The following is a 23,484-nucleotide window of genomic DNA, read 5'->3' as shown; positions in this document are numbered from 1 at the left end:
GCCCAATGAGTCCTTGATATTTAGTCATTTTCAGGCAATTTTCTGGATTTTTGAAAATTTCACTTTTTTGTGAAATATCCTCTAAATGAGGGAAAAAAATGTGTGAGGGTATCCCAGGAGAGTTCCAAATGTGTGTGGGTAGAATATATATCCCACGGGGAAATATTGAAAAAAGTTGAAAAAAATTATTTTTTGAACTTAGTCATTTTTCCAGTGTTTATCAGACTTTCAGATAGGGGAAATGTCAGTGAGCGTTCCGATTTCAGTTCCAGAGCGATTCGCCCAATGAGTCCTTGATATTTACTTGTTTTCAGCCAATTTTCTGGATTTTTGAAAATTTCTCTTTTTTTGTTTAAATATCCACTAAATGAGGGAATAATATGTGTGAGGGTACCCCAGGAGAGTTAACAATGTGTGTGGGTAGAATATATATCCCACGGGGTAAAATTGAAAAAAGTAAAAACATTTTTTTTTTTGGACTTAGTCATTTTTCCGGCGTTTATCAGACTTTCAGATAGGGGAAATGTCAGTGAGCGTTCCGATTTCAGTCCCAGAGCAATTCGCCCAATGAATCCTTAATATTTATTCGTTTTCAGCCAATTTTCTGGATTTTTGAAAATTTCACTTTTTTGTGAAATATCCTCTAAATGAGGGAATAATATGTGTGAGGGTACCCCAGGAGAGTTCCAAATGTGTGTGGGTAGAATATATTTCCCATGGGGGTAAAATTGAAAAAAGTTGAAAAAAATTTTTTTTTGGACTTAGTCATTTTTCCGGCGTTTATCAGACTTTCAGATAGGGAAAATGTCAGTGAGCATTCCGATTTCAGTTCCAGAGCGATTTGCCCAATGAGTCCTTGATATTTAGTCGTTTTCAGCCAATTTTCTGGATTTTTGAAAATTTCTCTTTTTTTGTTTAAATATCGTCTAAATGAGGGAATAATATGTGTGAGGGTAACCCAGGAGCGTTAAAAGTGTGTGTGGGTAGAAAATATATCCCACGGGGTAAAAATGAAAAAAGTTAAAAATAATTTTTTATTGGACTTAGTCATTTTTCCGGCGTTTATCAGACTTTCAGATAGGGCAAATGTCAGTGAGCGTTCCGATTTCAGTTCCAGAGCGATTCGCCCAATGAGTCCTTGATATTTATTTGTTTTCAGCCAATTTTCTGGATTTTTGAAAATTTTAATTTTTTGTGAAATATCCTCTAAATGAGGGAATAATATGTGTGAGGGTACCCCAGGAGAGTTCCAAATGTGTGTGGGTAGAATATATATCCCATGGGGGTAAAATTGAAAAAAGTTGAAAAAAATTTTTTTTTGGACTTAGTCATTTTTCCGGCGTTTATCAGACTTTCAGATAGGGAAAATGTCAGTGAGCATTCCGATTTCAGTTCCAGAGTGATTTGCCCAATGAGTCCTTGATATTTAGTCGTTTTCAGCCAATTTTCTGGATTTTTGAAAATTTCTCTTTTTTTGTTTAAATATCCTCTAAATGAGGGAATAATATGTGTGAGGGTAACCCAGGAGCGTTAAAAATGTGTGTGGGTAGAAAATATATCCCACGGGGTAAAAATGAAAAAAGTTAAAAATAATTTTTTATTGGACTTAGTCATTTTTCCGGCGTTTATCAGACTTTCAGATAGGGCAAATGTCAGTGAGCGTTCCGATTTCAGTTCCAGAGCGATTCGCCCAATGAGTCCTTGATATTTATTTGTTTTCAGCCAATTTTCTGGATTTTTGAAAATTTTAATTTTTTGTGAAATATCCTCTAAATGAGGGAATAATATGTGTGAGGGTACCCCAGGAGAGTTCCAAATGTGTGTGGGTAGAATATATATCCCATGGGGGTAAAATTGAAAAAAGTTGAAAAAAATTTTTTTTTGGACTTAGTCATTTTTCCGGCGTTTATCAGACTTTCAGATAGGGAAAATGTCAGTGAGCATTCCGATTTCAGTTCCAGAGCGATTTGCCCAATGAGTCCTTGATATTTAGTCGTTTTCAGCCAATTTTCTGGATTTTTGAAAATTTCTCTTTTTTTGTTTAAATATCCACTAAATGAGGGAATAATATGTGTGAGGGTAACCCAGGAGAGTTAAAAATGTGTGTGGGTAGAATATATATCCCAAGGGGTAAAAATGAAAAAAGTTAAAAATAATTTTTTATTGGACTTAGTCATTTTTCCGGCGTTTATCAGACTTTCAGATAGGGCAAATGTCAGTGAGCGTTCCGATTTCAGTTCCAGAGCGATTCGCCCAATGAGTCCTTGATATTTATTTGTTTTCAGCCAATTTTCTGGATTTTTGAAAATTTTAATTTTTTGTGAAATATCCTCTAAATGAGGGAATAAAATGTGTGAGGGTATCACAGGAGAGTTCCAAATGTGTGTGGGTAGAATATATATCCCACGGGGGTAAACTTTAAAAAAGTTGAAAAAAATTTTTTTTTGGACTTAGTCATTTTTCCGCCGTTTATCAGACTTTCAGATAGGGCAAATGTCAGTGAGTGTTCTGATTTCAGTTCCAGAGCGATTAGCCCAATGAGTCCTTGATATTTAGTCGTTTTCAGCCAATTTTCTGGATTTTTGAAAATTTCACTTTTTTGTGAAAATATCCACTAAATGAGGGAATAATATGTGTGAGGGCACCCCAGCAGAGTTCCAAATCTGTGTGGGTAGAATATAAATCCCACGGGGGTAAAATTGAAAAAAGGAAAAAAATTTTTTTTTTTGAACTTAGTCATTTTTCTGGCGTTTATCAGATTTTCAGATAGGGGAAATGTCAGTGAGCGTTCTGATTTCAGTTCCAGAGTGATTCGTCCAATGAGTCCTTGATATTTACTTGTTTTCAGCCAATTTTCTGGATTTTTGAAAATTTCTCTTTTTTTGTTTAAATATCCACTAAATGAGGGAATAATATGTGTGAGGGTAACCCAGGAGAGTTAAAAATGTGTGTGGGTAGAATATATATCCCACGGGGTAAAAATGAAAAAAGTTAAAAAAAATTTTTTTTTGGACTTAGTCATTTTTCCGGCGTTTATCAGACTTTCAGATAGGGCAAATGTCAGTGAGCGTTCTGATTTCAGTTCCAGAGCGATTAGCCCAATGAGTCCTTGATATTTAGTCGTTTTCAGCCAATTTTTTGGATTTTTGAAAATTTCACTTTTTTGTGAAAATATCCACTAAATGAGGGAATAATATGTGTGAGGGCACCCCAGCAGAGTTCCAAATGTGTGTGGGTAGAATATAAATCCCACGGAGGGTAAAATTGAAAAAAGTAAAAAAATTTTTTTTTTTGGACTTAGTCATTTTTCCGGCGTTTATCAGATTTTCAGATAGGGGAAATGTCAGTGAGCATTCCGATTTCAGTTCCAGAGCGATTCGCCCAATGAGTCTTTGATATTTAGTCGTTTTCAGCCAAATTTCTGGATTTTTGAAAATTTCACTTTTTTGTGAAATATCCCCTAAATGAGGGAAAAAAATGTGTGAGGGTATCCCAGGAGAGTTCCAAATGTGTGTGGGTAGAATATATATCCCACGGGGTTAAATTGAAAAAAGTTGAAAAAAATTATTTTTTGAACTTTGTCATTTTTCCGGCGTTTATCAGACTTTCAGATAGGGAAATGTCAGTGAGCGTTCCGATTTCAGTTCCAGAGCGATTCGCCCAATGAGTCACTTGATATTTATTTGTTTTCAGCCAATTTTCTGGATTTTTGAAAATTTTAATTTTTTGTGAAATATCCTCTAAATGAGGGAATAAAATGTGTGAGGGTATCCCAGGAGAGTTCCAAATGTGTGTGGGTAGAATATATATCCCACGGGGTAAAATTGAAAAAGTTAAAAAAAAATATTTTTTGAACTTAGTCATTTTTCCGGCGTTTATCAGACTTTCAGATAGGGGAAATGTCAGTAAGCGTTCCAATTTCAGTTCCAGAGCGATTCACCCAATGAGTCCTTGATATTTACTTGTTTTCAGCCAATTTTCTGGATTTTTGAAAATTTCACTTTTTTGTGAAAATATCCACTAAATGAGGGAATAATATGTGTGAGGGTAACCCAGGAGAGTTAAAAATGTGTGTGGGTAGAATATATATCCCACGGGGTAAAATTGAAAAAAGTAAAAAAAAAAATTTTTTTTTGGACTTAGTCATTTTTCCGGTGTTTATCAGACTTTCAGATAGGCAAAATGTCAGTGAGCGTTCTGATTTCAGTTCCAGAGCGATTCGCCCAATGAGTCCTTGATATTTAGTCATTTTCAGGCAATTTTCTGGATTTTTGAAAATTTCACTTTTTTGTGAAATATCCTCTAAATGAGGGAAAAAAATGTGTGAGGGTATCCCAGGAGAGTTCCAAATGTGTGTGGGTAGAATATATATCCCACGGGGAAATATTGAAAAAAGTTGAAAAAAATTATTTTTTGAACTTAGTCATTTTTCCAGTGTTTATCAGACTTTCAGATAGGGGAAATGTCAGTGAGCGTTCCGATTTCAGTTCCAGAGCGATTCGCCCAATGAGTCCTTGATATTTACTTGTTTTCAGCCAATTTTCTGGATTTTTGAAAATTTCTCTTTTTTTGTTTAAATATCCACTAAATGAGGGAATAATATGTGTGAGGGTACCCCAGGAGAGTTAACAATGTGTGTGGGTAGAATATATATCCCACGGGGTAAAATTGAAAAAAGTTGAAAAAAATTATTTTTTGAACTTAGTCATTTTTCCGGCATTTATCAGACTTTCAGATAGGGGAAATGTCAGTGAGCGTTCCGATTTCAGTTCCAGAGCGATTCGCCCAATGAGTCCTTGATATTTAGTCGTTTTCAGCCAATTTTCTGGATTTTTGAAAATTTCACTTTTTTGTGCAAATATCCACTAAATGAGAGAATAATATGTGTGAGGGTACCCCAGGAGAGTTCCAAATATGTGTGGGTAAAATATATATCCCACGGGGGTAAACTTTAAAAAAGGTTAAAAAAATTTTTTTTTGGACTTAGTCATTTTTCCGGCGTTTATCAGAATTTCAGATAGGGCAAATGTCAGTGAGCGTTTTGATATCAGTTCCAGAGCGATTCGCCCAATGAGTCCTTGATATTTAGTCGTTTTCAGCCAATTTTCTGGATTTTTGAAAATTTTACTTTTTTGTGAAAATATCCACTAAATGAGGGAATAATATGTGTGAGGGTACCCCAGGAGAGTTCCAAATGTGTGGGGGTAGAATATATATCCCACGGGGTAAAATTGAAAAAAGTTGAAAAAAATTATTTTTTGAACTTAGTCATTTTTCCGGCGTTTATCACACTTTCAGATAGGGGAAATGTCAGTGAGCGTTCCGATTTCAGTTCCAGAGCGATTCGCCCAATGAGTCCTTGATATTTATTTGTTTTCAGCCAATTTTCTGGATTTTTGAAAATTTCACTTTTTTGTGAAATATCCTCTAAATGAGGGAATAAAATGTGTGAGGGTATCCCAGGAGAGTTCCAAATGTGTGTGGGTAGAATATATATCCCACGGGCTAAAATTTTAAAAAGTTAAAAAAAAATTTTTTTTGTACTTAGTCATTTTTCTGGCGTTTATCAGACTTTCAGATAGGGCAAATGTCAGTGAGCGTTCTGATTTCAGTTCCAGAGCGATTAGCCCAATGAGTCCTTGATATTTAGTCGTTTTCAGCCAATTTTCTGGATTTTTGAAAATTTCACTTTTTTGTGAAAATATCCACTAAATGAGGGAATAATATGTGTGAGGGCACCCCAGCAGAGTTCCAAATGTGTGTGGGTAGAATATAAATCCCACGGGGGTAAAATTGAAAAAAGTAAAAAAATTTTTTTTTTTTTGACTTAATCATTTTTCCGGCGTTTATCAGATTTTCAGATAGGCGAAATGTCAGTGAGCGTTCCGATTTCAGTTCCAGAGCGATTCGCCCAATGAGTCCTTGATATTTACTTGTTTTCAGCCAATTTTCTGGATTTTTGAAAATTTCTCATTTTTTGTGAAAATATCCACTAAATGAGGGAATAATATGTGTGAGGGTACCCCAGGAGAGTTAAAAATGTGTGTGGGTAGAATATATATCCCACGGGGTAAAATTGAAAAAAGTTAAAAAAAAATTTTTTTTGGACTTAGTCAATTTTCCGGCGTTTATCAGACTTTCAGATAGGCGAAATGTCAGTGAGCGTTCTGGTTTCAGTTCCAGAGCGATTCACCCAATGAGTCCTTGATATTTAGTCGTTTTCAGCCAATTTTCTGGATTTTTGAAAATTTCACTTTTTTGTGAAAATATCCACTAAATGAGGGTATAATATGTGTGAGGGTACCCCAGGCGAGTTAAAAATGTGTGTGGGTAGAATATATATCCCACTGGGGTAAAATTGAAAAAAGTTGAAAAAAATTTTTTTTTGGACTTAATCATTTTTCCGGCGTTTATCAGACTTTCAGATAGGGGAAATGTCAGTGAGCGTTCCGATTTCAGTTCCAGAGCGATTCGCCCAATGAGTCCTTGATATTTATTTGTTTTCAGCCAATTTTCTGGATTCTTGAAAATTTCACTTTTTTGTGAAATATCCTCTAAACGAGGGAATAATATGTGTGAGGGTACCCCAGGAGAGTTCGAAATGTGTGTGGGTAGAATATATATCCCACGGGGGTAAAATTGAAAAAAGTTGACATTTTTTTTTTTTGGACTTAGTCATTTTTCCGGCGTTTATCAGACTTTCAGATAGGGCAAATGTCAGTGAGCGTTCCGATTTCAGTTCCAGAGCAATTCGCCCAATGAGTCCTTGATATTTATTTGTTTTCAGCCAATTTTCTGGATTTTTGAAAATTTCACTTTTTTGTGAAATATCCTCTAAATGAGGGAATAAAATGTGTGAGGGTATCCCAGGAGAGTTCCAAATGTGTGTGGGTAGAATATATATCCCACGGGGTAAAATTGAAAAAAGTTGAAAAAAAATATTTTTTGAACTTAGTCATTTTTCCGGCATTTATCAGACTTTCAGATAGGGGAAATTTCAGTGAGCGTTCCGATTTCAGTTCCAGAGCGATTCGCCCAATGAGTCCTTGATATTTAGTCGTTTTCAGCCAATTTTCTGGATTTTTGAAAATTTCACTTTTTTGTGAAAATATCCACTAAATGAGGGAATAATATGTGTGAGGGCACCCCAGCAGAGTTCCAAATGTGTGTGGGTAGAATATAAATCCCACGGGGGTAAAATTGAAAAAAGTAAAAAAATTTTTTTTTTTGAACTTAGTCATTTTTCTGGCGTTTATCAGATTTTCAGATAGGGGAAATGTCAGAGAGCGTTCTGATTTCAGTTCCAGAGTGATTCGTCCAATGAGTCCTTGATATTTACTTGTTTTCAGCCAATTTTCTGGATTTTTGAAAATTTCTCTTTTTTTGTTTAAATATCCACTAAATGAGGGAATAATATGTGTGAGGGTAACCCAGGAGAGTTAAAAATGTGTGTGGGTAGAATATATATCCCACGGGGTAAAAATGAAAAAAGTTAAAAAAAAATTTTTTTTGGACTTAGTCATTTTTCCGGCGTTTATCAGACTTTCAGATAGGGCAAATGTCAGTGAGCGTTCCGATTTCAGTTCCAGAGCGATTCGCCCAATGAGTCCTTGATATTTATTTGTTTTCAGCCAATTTTCTGGATTTTTGAAAATTTTAATTTTTTGTGAAATATCCTCTAAATGAGGGAATAAAATGTGTGAGGGTATCCCAGTAGAGTTCCAAATGTGTGTGGGTAGAATATATATCCCACGGGGGTAAACTTTAAAAAAGTTGAAAAAAAATTTTTTTTGGACTTAGTCATTTTTCCGCCGTTTATCAGACTTTCAGATAGGGCAAATGTCAGTGAGCGTTCTGATTTCAGTTCCAGAGCGATTAGCCCAATGAGTCCTTGATATTTAGTCGTTTTCAGCCAATTTTTTGGATTTTTGAAAATTTCACTTTTTTGTGAAAATATCCACTAAATGAGGGAATAATATGTGTGAGGGCACCCCAGCAGAGTTCCAAATGTGTGTGGGTAGAATATAAATCCCACGGGGGTAAAATTGAAAAAAGTAAAAAAATTTTTTTTTTTGGACTTAGTCATTTTTCCGGCGTTTATCAGATTTTCAGATAGGGGAAATGTCAGTGAGCATTCCGATTTCAGTTCCAGAGCGATTCGCCCAATGAGTCCTTGATATTTAGTCGTTTTCAGCCAAATTTCTGGATTTTTGAAAATTTCACTTTTTTGTGAAATATCCCCTAAATGAGGGAAAAAAATGTGTGAGGGTATCCCAGTAGAGTTCCAAATGTGTGTGGGTAGAATATATATCCCACGGGGTTAAATTGAAAAAAGTTGAAAAAAATTATTTTTTGAACTTTGTCATTTTTCCGGCGTTTATCAGACTTTCAGATAGGGAAATGTCAGTGAGCGTTCCGATTTCAGTTCCAGAGCGATTCGCCCAATGAGTCACTTGATATTTATTTGTTTTCAGCCAATTTTCTGGATTTTTGAAAATTTTAATTTTTTGTGAAATATCCTCTAAATGAGGGAATAAAATGTGTGAGGGTATCCCTGGAGAGTTCCAAATGTGTGTGAGTAGAATATATATCCCACGGGGTAAAATTGAAAAAGTAAAAAAAAAATATTTTTTGAACTTAGTCATTTTTCCGGCGTTTATCAGACTTTCAGATAGGGGAAATGTCAGTAAGCGTTCCGATTTCAGTTCCAGAGCGATTCACCCAATGAGTCCTTGATATTTACTTGTTTTCAGCCAATTTTCTGGATTTTTGAAAATTTCACTTTTTTGTGAAAATATCCACTAAATGAGGGAATAATATGTGTGAGGGTAACCCAGGAGAGTTAAAAATGTGTGTGGGTAGAATATATATCCCACGGGGTAAAATTGAAAAAAGTAAAAAAAACATTTTTTTTTGGACTTAGTCATTTTTCCGGTGTTTATCAGACTTTCAGATAGGCAAAATGTCAGTGAGCGTTCTGATTTCAGTTCCAGAGCGATTCGCCCAATGAGTCCTTGATATTTAGTCATTTTCAGGCAATTTTCTGGATTTTTGAAAATTTCTTTTTTTGTGAAAATATCCACTAAATGAGGGAATAATATGTGTGAGGGTACCCCAGGAGAGTTCCAAATGTGTGTGGGTAGAATATACATCCCACGGAGGTAAAATTGAAAAAAGTTGAAAAATTTTTTTTTTTGACTTAATAATTTTTCCGGCGTTTGTCAGACTTTCAGATAGGGGAAATGTCAGTGAGCATTCCGATTTCAGTTCCAGAGCGATTCGCCCAATGAGTCCTTGATATTTAGTCGTTTTCAGCCAATTTTCTGGATTTTTGAAAATTTCACTTTTTTGTGAAATATCCTCTAAATGAGGGAAAAAAATGTGTGAGGGTATCCCAGGAGAGTTCCAAATGTGTGTGGGTAGAATATATATCCCACGGGGAAATATTGAAAAAAGTTGAAAAAAATTATTTTTTGAACTTAGTCATTTTTCCAGTGTTTATCAGACTTTCAGATAGGGGAAATGTCAGTGAGCGTTCCGATTTCAGTTCCAGAGCGATTCGCCCAATGAGTCCTTGATTCTTACTTGTTTTCAGCCAATTTTCTGGATTTTTGAAAATTTCTCTTTTTTTGTTTAAATATCCACTAAATGAGAGAATAATATGTGTGAGGGTACCCCAGGAGAGTTTGAAATGTGTGTGGGTAGAATATATATCCCACGGGGGTAAAATTGGAAAAAGTTGAAATTTTTTTTTTTTGGACTTAGTCATTTTTCCGGCATTTATCAGACTTTCAGATAGGGGAAATGTCAGTGAGCGTTACGATTTCAGTTCCAGAGCGATTCGCCCAATGACAACTTGATATTTATTTGTTTTCAGCCAATTTTCTGGATTTTTGAAAATTTCACTTTTTTATGAAATATCCTCTAAATGAGGGAATAAAATGTGTGAGGGTATCCCAGGAGAGTGCCAAATGTGTGTGGGTAGAATATATATCCCACGGGGTAAAATTGAAAAAAAGTTGAAAAAAATTATTTTTTGAACTTAGTCATTTTTCCGGCGTTCATCAGACTTTCAGATAGGGGAAATGTCTGTGAGCGTTCAGATTTCAGTTCCAGAGCGATTCGCCCAATGAGTCCTTGATATTTACTTGTTTTCAGCCAATTTTCTGGATTTTTGAAAATTTCTCTTTTTTTGTTTAAATATCCAATAAATGAGGGAATAATATGTGTGAGGGTACCCCAGGAGAGTTAACAATGTGTGTGGGTAGAATATATATCCCACGGGGTAAAATTGAAAAAAGTAAAAACATTTTTTTTTTTGGACTTAGTCATTTTTCCGGCGTTTATCAGACTTTCAGATAGGGAAAATGTCAGTGAGCATTCCGATTTCAGTTCCAGAGCGATTTGCCCAATGAGTCCTTGATATTTAGTCGTTTTCAGCCAATTTTCTGGATTTTTGAAAATTTCTCTTTTTTTGTTTACATATCCTCTAAATGAGGGAATAATATGTGTGAGGGTAACCCAGGAGCGTTAAAAATGTGTGTGGGTAGAAAATATATCCCACGGGGTAAAAATGAAAAAAGTTAAAAATAATTTTTTATTGGACTTAGTCATTTTTCCGGCGTTTATCAGACTTTCAGATAGGGCAAATGTCAGTGAGCGTTCCGATTTCAGTTCCAGAGCGATTCGCCCAATGAGTCCTTGATATTTATTTGTTTTCAGCCAATTTTCTGGATTTTTGAAAATTTAAATTTTTTGTGAAATATCCTCTAAATGAGGGAATAATATGTGTGAGGGTACCCCAGGAGAGTTCCAAATGTGTGTGGGTAGAATATATATCCCATGGGGGTAAAATTGAAAAAAGTTGAAAAAAATTTTTTTTTGGACTTAGTCATTTTTCCGGCGTTTATCAGACTTTCAGATAGGGAAAATGTCAGTGAGCATTCCGATTTCAGTTCCAGAGCGATTTGCCCAATGAGTCCTTGATATTTAGTCGTTTTCAGCCAATTTTCTGGATTTTTGAAAATTTCTCTTTTTTTGTTTAAATATCCACTAAATGAGGGAATAATATGTGTGAGGGTAACCCAGGAGAGTTAAAAATGTGTGTGGGTAGAATATATATCCCACGGGGTAAAAATGAAAAAAGTTAAAAATAATTTTTTATTGGACTTAGTCATTTTTCCGGCGTTTATCAGACTTTCAGATAGGGCAAATGTCAGTGAGCGTTCCGATTTCAGTTCCAGAGCGATTCGCCCAATGAGTCCTTGATATTTATTTGTTTTCAGCCAATTTTCTGGATTTTTGAAAATTTTAATTTTTTGTGAAATATCCTCTAAATGAGGGAATAAAATGTGTGAGGGTATCACAGGAGAGTTCCAAATGTGTGTGGGTAGAATATATATCCCACGGGGGTAAACTTTAAAAAAGTTGAAAAAAATTTTTTTTTGGACTTAGTCATTTTTCCGCCGTTTATCAGACTTTCAGATAGGGCAAATGTCAGTGAGTGTTCTGATTTCAGTTCCAGAGCGATTAGCCCAATGAGTCCTTGATATTTAGTCGTTTTCAGCCAATTTTCTGGATTTTTGAAAATTTCACTTTTTTGTGAAAATATCCACTAAATGAGGGAATAATATGTGTGAGGGCACCCCAGCAGAGTTCCAAATCTGTGTGGGTAGAATATAAATCCCACGGGGGTAAAATTGAAAAAAGTAAAAAAATTTTTTTTTTTGAACTTAGTCATTTTTCTGGCGTTTATCAGATTTTCAGATAGGGGAAATGTCAGTGAGCGTTCTGATTTCAGTTCCAGAGTGATTCGTCCAATGAGTCCTTGATATTTACTTGTTTTCAGCCAATTTTCTGGATTTTTGAAAATTTCTCTTTTTTTGTTTAAATATCCACTAAATGAGGGAATAATATGTGTGAGGGTAACCCAGGAGAGTTAAAAATGTGTGTGGGTAGAATATATATCCCACGGGGTAAAAATGAAAAAAGTTAAAAATAATTTTTTATTGGACTTAGTCATTTTTCCGGCGTTTATCAGACTTTCAGATAGGGCAAATGTCAGTGAGCGTTCCGATTTCAGTTCCAGAGCGATTCGCCCAATGAGTCCTTGATATTTATTTGTTTTCAGCCAATTTTCTGGATTTTTGAAAATTTTAATTTTTTGTGAAATATCCTCTAAATGAGGGAATAAAATGTGTGAGGGTATCACAGGAGAGTTCCAAATGTGTGTGGGTAGAATATATATCCCACGGGGGTAAACTTTAAAAAAGTTGAAAAAAATTTTTTTTTGGACTTAGTCATTTTTCCGCCGTTTATCAGACTTTCAGATAGGGCAAATGTCAGTGAGTGTTCTGATTTCAGTTCCAGAGCGATTAGCCCAATGAGTCCTTGATATTTAGTCGTTTTCAGCCAATTTTCTGGATTTTTGAAAATTTCACTTTTTTGTGAAAATATCCACTAAATGAGGGAATAATATGTGTGAGGGCACCCCAGCAGAGTTCCAAATCTGTGTGGGTAGAACATAAATCCCATGGGGGTAAAATTGAAAAAAGTAAAAAAATTTTTTTTTTTGAACTTAGTCATTTTTCTGGCGTTTATCAGATTTTCAGATAGGGGAAATGTCAGTGAGCGTTCTGATTTCAGTTCCAGAGCGATTCGCCCAATGAGTCACTTGATATTTATTTGTTTTCAGCCAATTTTCTGGATTTTTGAAAATTTTAATTTTTTGTGAAATATCCTCTAAATGAGGGAATAAAATGTGTGAGGGTATCCCAGGAGAGTTCCAAATGTGTGTGGGTAGAATATATATCCCACGGGGTAAAATTGAAAAAGTTAAAAAAAAATATTTTTTGAACTTAGTCATTTTTCCGGCGTTTATCAGACTTTCAGATAGGGGAAATGTCAGTAAGCGTTCCAATTTCAGTTCCAGAGCGATTCACCCAATGAGTCCTTGATATTTACTTGTTTTCAGCCAATTTTCTGGATTTTTGAAAATTTCACTTTTTTGTGAAAATATCCACTAAATGAGGGAATAATATGTGTGAGGGTAACCCAGGAGAGTTAAAAATGTGTGTGGGTAGAATATATATCCCACGGGGTAAAATTGAAAAAAGTAAAAAAAAAATTTTTTTTTGGACTTAGTCATTTTTCCGGTGTTTATCAGACTTTCAGATAGGCAAAATGTCAGTGAGCGTTCTGATTTCAGTTCCAGAGCGATTCGCCCAATGAGTCCTTGATATTTAGTCATTTTCAGGCAATTTTCTGGATTTTTGAAAATTTCTTTTTTTGTGAAAATATCCACTAAATGAGGGAATAATATGTGTGAGGGTACCCCAGGAGAGTTCCAAATGTGTGTGGGTAGAATATACATCCCACGGAGGTAAAATTGAAAAAAGTTGAAAAATTTTTTTTTTTGACTTAATAATTTTTCCGGCGTTTGTCAGACTTTCAGATAGGGGAAATGTCAGTGAGCATTCCGATTTCAGTTCCAGAGCGATTCGCCCAATGAGTCCTTGATATTTAGTCGTTTTCAGCCAATTTTCTGGATTTTTGAAAATTTCACTTTTTTGTGAAATATCCTCTAAATGAGGGAAAAAAATGTGTGAGGGTATCCCAGGAGAGTTCCAAATGTGTGTGGGTAGAATATATATCCCACGGGGAAATATTGAAAAAAGTTGAAAAAAATTATTTTTTGAACTTAGTCATTTTTCCGGCGTTTATCAGACTTTCAGATAGGGGAAATGTCAGTAAGCGTTCCAATTTCAGTTCCAGAGCGATTCACCCAATGAGTCCTTGATATTTACTTGTTTTCAGCCAATTTTCTGGATTTTTGAAAATTTCACTTTTTTGTGAAAATATCCACTAAATGAGGGAATAATATGTGTGAGGGTAACCCAGGAGAGTTAAAAATGTGTGTGGGTAGAATATATATCCCACGGGGTAAAATTGAAAAAAGTAAAAAAAAAATTTTTTTTTGGACTTAGTCATTTTTCCGGTGTTTATCAGACTTTCAGATAGGCAAAATGTCAGTGAGCGTTCTGATTTCAGTTCCAGAGCGATTCGCCCAATGAGTCCTTGATATTTAGTCATTTTCAGGCAATTTTCTGGATTTTTGAAAATTTCACTTTTTTGTGAAATATCCTCTAAATGAGGGAAAAAAATGTGTGAGGGTATCCCAGGAGAGTTCCAAATGTGTGTGGGTAGAATATATATCCCACGGGGAAATATTGAAAAAAGTTGAAAAAAATTATTTTTTGAACTTAGTCATTTTTCCAGTGTTTATCAGACTTTCAGATAGGGGAAATGTCAGTGAGCGTTCCGATTTCAGTTCCAGAGCGATTCGCCCAATGAGTCCTTGATATTTACTTGTTTTCAGCCAATTTTCTGGATTTTTGAAAATTTCTCTTTTTTTGTTTAAATATCCACTAAATGAGGGAATAATATGTGTGAGGGTACCCCAGGAGAGTTAACAATGTGTGTGGGTAGAATATATATCCCACGGGGTAAAATTGAAAAAAGTAAAAACATTTTTTTTTTTGGACTTAGTCATTTTTCCGGCATTTATCAGACTTTCAGATAGGGGAAATGTCAGTGAGCGTTCCGATTTCAGTTCCAGAGCGATTCGCCCAATGAGTCCTTGATATTTATTTGTTTTCAGCCAATTTTCTGGATTTTTGAAAATTTCACTTTTTTGTGAAATATCCTCTAAATGAGGGAATAAAATGTGTGAGGGTATCCCAGGAGAGTTCCAAATGTGTGTGGGTAGAATATATATCCCACGGGGTAAAATTGAAAAAAGTTGAAAAAAATTATTTTTTGAACTTAGTCATTTTTCCGGCATTTATCAGACTTTCAGATAGGGGAAATGTCAGTGAGCGTTCCGATTTCAGTTCCAGAGCGATTCGCCCAATGAGTCCTTGATATTTAGTCGTTTTCAGCCAATTTTCTGGATTTTTGAAAATTTCACTTTTTTGTGCAAATATCCACTAAATGAGAGAATAATATGTGTGAGGGTACCCCAGGAGAGTTCCAAATATGTGTGGGTAAAATATATATCCCACGGGGGTAAACTTTAAAAAAGTTTAAAAAAATTTTTTTTTGGACTTAGTCATTTTTCCGGCGTTTATCAGAATTTCAGATAGGGCAAATGTCAGTGAGCGTTTTGATATCAGTTCCAGAGCGATTCGCCCAATGAGTCCTTGATATTTAGTCGTTTTCAGCCAATTTTCTGGATTTTTGAAAATTTTACTTTTTTGTGAAAATATCCACTAAATGAGGGAATAATATGTGTGAGGGTACCCCAGGAGAGTTCCAAATGTGTGGGGGTAGAATATATATCCCAAGGGGTAAAATTGAAAAAAGTTGAAAAAAATTATTTTTTGAACTTAGTCATTTTTCCGGCGTTTATCACACTTTCAGATAGGGGAAATGTCAGTGAGCGTTCCGATTTCAGTTCCAGAGCGATTCGCCCAATGAGTCCTTGATATTTATTTGTTTTCAGCCAATTTTCTGGATTTTTGAAAATTTCACTTTTTTGTGAAATATCCTCTAAATGAGGGAATAAAATGTGTGAGGGTATCCCAGGAGAGTTCCAAATGTGTGTGGGTAGAATATATATCCCACGGGCTAAAATTTTAAAAAGTTAAAAAAAAATTTTTTTTGTACTTAGTCATTTTTCTGGCGTTTATCAGACTTTCAGATAGGGCAAATGTCAGTGAGCGTTCTGATTTCAGTTCCAGAGCGATTAGCCCAATGAGTCCTTGATATTTAGTCGTTTTCAGCCAATTTTCTGGATTTTTGAAAATTTCACTTTTTTGTGAAAATATCCACTAAATGAGGGAATAATATGTGTGAGGGCACCCCAGCAGAGTTCCAAATGTGTGTGGGTAGAATATAAATCCCACGGGGGTAAAATTGAAAAAAGTAAAAAAATTTTTTTTTTTTTGACTTAATCATTTTTCCGGCGTTTATCAGATTTTCAGATAGGCGAAATGTCAGTGAGCGTTCCGATTTCAGTTCCAGAGCGATTCGCCCAATGAGTCCTTGATATTTACTTGTTTTCAGCCAATTTTCTGGATTTTTGAAAATTTCTCATTTTTTGTGAAAATATCCACTAAATGAGGGAATAATATGTGTGAGGGTACCCCAGGAGAGTTAAAAATGTGTGTGGGTAGAATATATATCCCACGGGGTAAAATTGAAAAAAGTTAAAAAAAAATTTTTTTTGGACTTAGTCAATTTTCCGGTGTTTATCAGACTTTCAGATAGGCGAAATGTCAGTGAGCGTTCTGGTTTCAGTTCCAGAGCGATTCACCCAATGAGTCCTTGATATTTAGTCGTTTTCAGCCAATTTTCTGGATTTTTGAAAATTTCACTTTTTTGTGAAAATATCCACTAAATGAGGGTATAATATGTGTGAGGGTACCCCAGGCGAGTTAAAAATGTGTGTGTGTAGAATATATATCCCACTGGGGTAAAATTGAAAAAAGTTGAAAAAAATTTTTTTTTGGACTTAATCATTTTTCCGGCGTTTATCAGACTTTCAGATAGGGGAAATGTCAGTGAGCGTTCCGATTTCAGTTCCAGAGCGATTCGCCCAATGAGTCCTTGATATTTATTTGTTTTCAGCCAATTTTCTGGATTCTTGAAAATTTCACTTTTTTGTGAAATATCCTCTAAACGAGGGAATAATATGTGTGAGGGTACCCCAGGAGAGTTCGAAATGTGTGTGGGTAGAATATATATCCCACGGGGGTAAAATTGAAAAAAGTTGACATTTTTTTTTTTTGGACTTAGTCATTTTTCCGGCGTTTATCAGACTTTCAGATAGGGCAAATGTCAGTGAGCGTTCCGATTTCAGTTCCAGAGCAATTCGCCCAATGAGTCCTTGATATTTATTTGTTTTCAGCCAATTTTCTGGATTTTTGAAAATTTCACTTTTTTGTGAAAATATCCACTAAATGAGGGAATAAAATGTGTGAGGGTATCCCAGGAGAGTTCCAAATGTGTGTGGGTAGAATATATATCCCACGGGGTAAAATTGAAAAAAGTTGAAAAAAAATATTTTTTGAACTTAGTCATTTTTCCGGCATTTATCAGACTTTCAGATAGGGGAAATTTCAGTGAGCGTTCCGATTTCAGTTCCAGAGCGATTCGCCCAATGAGTCCTTGATATTTAGTCGTTTTCAGCCAATTTTCTGGATTTTTGAAAATTTCACTTTTTTGTGAAAATATCCACTAAATGAGGGAATAATATGTGTGAGGGCACCCCAGCAGAGTTCCAAATGTGTGTGGGTAGAATATAAATCCCACGGGGGTAAAATTGAAAAAAGTAAAAAAATTTTTTTTTTTGAACTTAGTCATTTTTCTGGCGTTTATCAGATTTTCAGATAGGGGAAATGTCAGAGAGCGTTCTGATTTCAGTTCCAGAGTGATTCGTCCAATGAGTCCTTGATATTTACTTGTTTTCAGCCAATTTTCTGGATTTTTGAAAATTTCTCTTTTTTTGTTTAAATATCCACTAAATGAGGGAATAATATGTGTGAGGGTAACCCAGGAGAGTTAAAAATGTGTGTGGGCAGAATATATATCCCACGGGGTAAAAATGAAAAAAGTTAAAAAAAAATTTTTTTTGGACTTAGTCATTTTTCCGGCGTTTATCAGACTTTCAGATAGGGCAAATGTCAGTGAGCGTTCCGATTTCAGTTCCAGAGCGATTCGCCCAATGAGTCCTTGATATTTATTTGTTTTCAGCCAATTTTCTGGATTTTTGAAAATTTTAATTTTTTGTGAAATATCCTCTAAATGAGGGAATAAAATGTGTGAGGGTATCCCAGTAGAGTTCCAAATGTGTGTGGGTAGAATATATATCCCACGGGGGTAAACTTTAAAAAAGTTGAAAAAAAATTTTTTTTGGACTTAGTCATTTTTCCGCCGTTTATCAGACTTTCAGATAGGGCAAATGTCAGTGAGCGTTCTGATTTCAGTTCCAGAGCGATTAGCCCAATGAGTCCTTGATATTTAGTCGTTTTCAGCCAATTTTTTGGATTTTTGAAAATTTCACTTTTTTGTGAAAATATCCACTAAATGAGGGAATAATATGTGTGAGGGCACCCCAGCAGAGTTCCAAATGTGTGTGGGTAGAATATAAATCCCACGGGGGTAAAATTGAAAAAAGTAAAAAAATTTTTTTTTTTGGACTTAGTCATTTTTCCGGCGTTTATCAGATTTTCAGATAGGGGAAATGTCAGTGAGCATTCCGATTTCAGTTCCAGAGCGATTCGCCCAATGAGTCCTTGATATTTAGTCATTTTCAGCCAAATTTCTGGATTTTTGAAAATTTCACTTTTTTGTGAAATATCCCCTAAATGAGGGAAAAAAATGTGTGAGGGTATCCCAGGAGAGTTCCAAATGTGTGTGGGTAGAATATATATCCCACGGGGTTAAATTGAAAAAAGTTGAAAAAAATTATTTTTTGAACTTTGTCATTTTTCCGGCGTTTATCAGACTTTCAGATAGGGAAATGTCAGTGAGCGTTCCGATTTCAGTTCCAGAGCGATTCGCCCAATGAGTCACTTGATATTTATTTGTTTTCAGCCAATTTTCTGGATTTTTGAAAATTTTAATTTTTTGTGAAATATCCTCTAAATGAGGGAATAAAATGTGTGAGGGTATCCCTGGAGAGTTCCAAATGTGTGTGAGTAGAATATATATCCCACGGGGTAAAATTGAAAAAGTAAAAAAAAAATATTTTTTGAACTTAGTCATTTTTCCGGCGTTTATCAGACTTTCAGATAGGGGAAATGTCAGTAAGCGTTCCGATTTCAGTTCCAGAGCGATTCACCCAATGAGTCCTTGATATTTACTTGTTTTCAGCCAATTTTCTGGATTTTTGAAAATTTCACTTTTTTGTGAAAATATCCACTAAATGAGGGAATAATATGTGTGAGGGTAACCCAGGAGAGTTAAAAATGTGTGTGGGTAGAATATATATCCCACGGGGTAAAATTGAAAAAAGTAAAAAAAAAATTTTTTTTTGGACTTAGTCATTTTTCCGGTGTTTATCAGACTTTCAGATAGGCAAAATGTCAGTGAGCGTTCTGATTTCAGTTCCAGAGCGATTCGCCCAATGAGTCCTTGATATTTAGTCATTTTCAGGCAATTTTCTGGATTTTTGAAAATTTCTTTTTTTGTGAAAATATCCACTAAATGAGGGAATAATATGTGTGAGGGTACCCCAGGAGAGTTCCAAATGTGTGTGGGTAGAATATACATCCCACGGAGGTAAAATTGAAAAAAGTTGAAAAATTTTTTTTTTTGACTTAATAATTTTTCCGGCGTTTGTCAGACTTTCAGATAGGGGAAATGTCAGTGAGCATTCCGATTTCAGTTCCAGAGCGATTCGCCCAATGAGTCCTTGATATTTAGTCGTTTTCAGCCAATTTTCTGGATTTTTGAAAATTTCACTTTTTTGTGAAATATCCTCTAAATGAGGGAAAAAAATGTGTGAGGGTATCCCAGGAGAGTTCCAAATGTGTGTGGGTAGAATATATATCCCACGGGGAAATATTGAAAAAAGTTGAAAAAAATTATTTTTTGAACTTAGTCATTTTTCCAGTGTTTATCAGACTTTCAGATAGGGGAAATGTCAGTGAGCGTTCCGATTTCAGTTCCAGAGCGATTCGCCCAATGAGTCCTTGATTCTTACTTGTTTTCAGCCAATTTTCTGGATTTTTGAAAATTTCTCTTTTTTTGTTTAAATATCCACTAAATGAGAGAATAATATGTGTGAGGGTACCCCAGGAGAGTTTGAAATGTGTGTGGGTAGAATATATATCCCACGGGGGTAAAATTGGAAAAAGTTGAAATTTTTTTTTTTTGGACTTAGTCATTTTTCCGGCATTTATCAGACTTTCAGATAGGGGAAATGTCAGTGAGCGTTCCGATTTCAGTTCCAGAGCGATTCGCCCAATGACAACTTGATATTTATTTGTTTTCAGCCAATTTTCTGGATTTTTGAAAATTTCACTTTTTTATGAAATATCCTCTAAATGAGGGAATAAAATGTGTGAGGGTATCCCAGGAGAGTGCCAAATGTGTGTGGGTAGAATATATATCCCACGGGGTAAAATTGAAAAAAAGTTGAAAAAAATTATTTTTTGAACTTAGTCATTTTTCCGGCGTTCATCAGACTTTCAGATAGGGGAAATGTCTGTGAGCGTTCAGATTTCAGTTCCAGAGCGATTCGCCCAATGAGTCCTTGATATTTACTTGTTTTCAGCCAATTTTCTGGATTTTTGAAAATTTCTCTTTTTTTGTTTAAATATCCAATAAATGAGGGAATAATATGTGTGAGGGTACCCCAGGAGAGTTAACAATGTGTGTGGGTAGAATATATATCCCACGGGGTAAAATTGAAAAAAGTAAAAACATTTTTTTTTTTGGACTTAGTCATTTTTCCGGCATTTATCAGACTTTCAGATAGGGGAAATGTCAGTGAGCGTTCCGATTTCAGTTCCAGAGCGATTCGCCCAATGAGTCCTTGATATTTATTTGTTTTCAGCCAATTTTCTGGATTTTTGAAAATTTCACTTTTTTGTGAAATATCCTCTAAATGAGGGAATAAAATGTGTGAGGGTATCCCAGGAGAGTTCCAAATGTGTGTGGGTAGAATATATATCCCACGGGGTAAAATTGAAAAAAGTTGAAAAAAATTATTTTTTGAACTTAGTCATTTTTCCGGCATTTATCAGACTTTCAGATAGGGGAAATGTCAGTGAGCGTTCCGATTTCAGTTCCAGAGCGATTCGCCCAATGAGTCCTTGATATTTAGTCGTTTTCAGCCAATTTTCTGGATTTTTGAAAATTTCACTTTTTTGTGCAAATATCCACTAAATGAGGGAATAATATGTGTGAGGGTACCCCAGGAGAGTTCCAAATGTGTGTGGGTAGAATATATATCCCACGGGGTAAAATTGAAAAAAGTTGAAAAAAATTATTTTTTGAACTTAGTCATTTTTCCGGCTTTTATCAGACTTTCAGATAGGGGAAATGTCAGTGAGCGTTCCGATTTCAGTTCCAGAGCGATTTGCCCAATGAGTCCTTGATATTTATTTGTTTTCAGCCAATTTTCTGGATTTTTGAAAATTTCACTTTTTTGTGAAATATCCTCTAAATGAAGGAATAAAATGTGTGAGGGTATCCCAGGAGAGTTCCAAATGTGTGTGGGTAGAATATATATCCCACGGGCTAAAATTTTAAAAAGTTAAAAAAAAAATTTTTTTGTACTTAGTCATTTTTCTGGCGTTTATCAGACTTTCAGATAGGGCAAATGTCAGTGAGCGTTATGATTTCAGTTCCAGAGCGATTAGCCCAATGAGTCCTTGATATTTAGTCGTTTTCAGCCAATTTTCTGGATTTTTGAAAATTTCACTTTTTTGTGAAAATATCCACTAAATGAGGGAACAATATGTGTGAGGGCACCCCAGCAGAGTTCCAAATGTGTGTGGGTAGAATATAAATCCCACGGGGGTAAAATTGAAAAAAGTAAAAAAATTTTTTTTTTTTTGACTTAATCATTCTTCCGGCGTTTATCAGATTTTCAGATAGGCGAAATGTCAGTGAGCGTTCTGGTTTCAGTTCCAGAGCGATTCACCCAATGAGTCCTTGATATTTAGTCGTTTTCAGCCAATTTTCTGGATTTTTGAAAATTTCACTTTTTTGTGAAAATATCCACTAAATGAGGGTATAATATGTGTGAGGGTACCCCAGGCGAGTTAAAAATGTGTGTGGGTAGAATATATATCCCACTGGGGTAAAATTGAAAAAAGTTGAAAAAAATTTTTTTTTGGACTTAATCATTTTTCCGGCGTTTATCAGACTTTCAGATAGGGGAAATGTCAGTGAGCGTTCCGATTTCAGTTCCAGAGCGATTCGCCCAATGAGTCCTTGATATTTATTTGTTTTCAGCCAATTTTCTGGATTCTTGAAAATTTCACTTTTTTGTGAAATATCCTCTAAACGAGGGAATAATATGTGTGAGGGTACCCCAGGAGAGTTCCAAATGTGTGTGGGTAGAATATATATCCCACGGGGTAAAATTGAAAAAAGTTGAAAAAAAATTATTTTTTGAACTTAGTCATTTTTCCGGTGGTTATCAGACTTTCAGATAGGGCAAATGTCAGTGAGCGTTCTGATTTCAGTTCCAGAGCGATTCGCCCAATGAGTCCTTGATATTTAGTCGTTTTCAGCCAATTTTCTGGATTTTTGAAAATTTCACTTTTTTGTGAAAATATCCACTAAATGAGAGAAAAATATGTGTGAGGGTACCCCAGGAGAGTTCCAAATGTGTGTGGGTAAAATATATATCCCACGGGGGTAAACTTTAAAAAAGTTGAAAAAAAATTTTTTTTGGACTTAGTCATTTTTCCGGCGTATATCAGACTTTCAGATAGGGCAAATGTCAGTGAGCATTCCGATTTCAGTTGGAGAGCGATTCGCCCAATGAGTCCTTGATATTTAGTCGTTTTCAGCCAATTTTCTGGATTTTTGAAAATTTCACTTTTTTGTGCACTAAATGAGAGAATAATATGTGTGAGGGTACCCCAGGAGAGTTCCAAATATGTGTGGGTAAAATATTTATCCCATGGGGGTAAACTTTAAAAAAGTTGAAAAAAATTTTTTTTTGGACTTAGTCATTTTTCCGGCGTTTATCAGAATTTCAGATAGGGCAAATGTCAGTGAGCGTTCTGATTTCAGTTCCAGAGCGATTCGCCCAATGAGTCCTTGATATTTAGTCGTTTTCAGCCAATTTTCTGGATTTTTGAAAATTTTACTTTTTTGTGAAAATATCCACTAAATGAGGGAATAATATGTGTGAGGGTACCCCAGGAGAGTTCCAAATGTGTGTGGGTAGAATATATATCCCACGGGGTAAAATTGAAAAAAGTTGAAAAAAATTATTTTTTGAACTTAGTCATTTTTCCGGTGGTTATCAGACTTTCAGATAGGGCAAATGTCAGTGAGCGTTCTGATTTCAGTTCCAGAGCGATTCGCCCAATGAGTCCTTGATATTTAGTCGTTTTCAGCCAATTTTCTGGATTTTTGAAAATTTCACTTTTTTGTGAAAATATCCACTAAATGAGGGAATAATATGTGTGAGGGTACCCCAGGAGAGTTAAAAATGTGTGTGGGTAGAATATATATCCCACGGGCTAAAATTTTAAAAAGTTAAAAAAAAAAATTTTTTGTACTTAGTCATTTTTCCGGCGTTTATCAGACTTTCAGATAGGGCAAATGTCAGTGACCATTCTGATTTCAGTTCCAGAGCGATTAGCCCAATGAGTCCTTGATATTTAGTCGTTTTCAGCCAATTTTCTGGATTTTTGAAAATTTCACTTTTTTGTGAAAATATCCACTAAATGAGGGAATAATATGTGTGAGGGCACCCCAGCAGAGTTCCAAATGTGTGTGGGTAGAATATAA

The sequence above is a fragment of the Phyllobates terribilis genome, unplaced genomic scaffold (assembly GCF_046119375.1).
Source record: "Phyllobates terribilis strain yellow unplaced genomic scaffold, ASM4611937v1 Scaffold_3__8_contigs__length_932513732, whole genome shotgun sequence".
Classification (NCBI taxonomy): domain Eukaryota; kingdom Metazoa; phylum Chordata; class Amphibia; order Anura; family Dendrobatidae; genus Phyllobates; species Phyllobates terribilis.
This window is presented reverse-complemented; position numbering follows the sequence as displayed.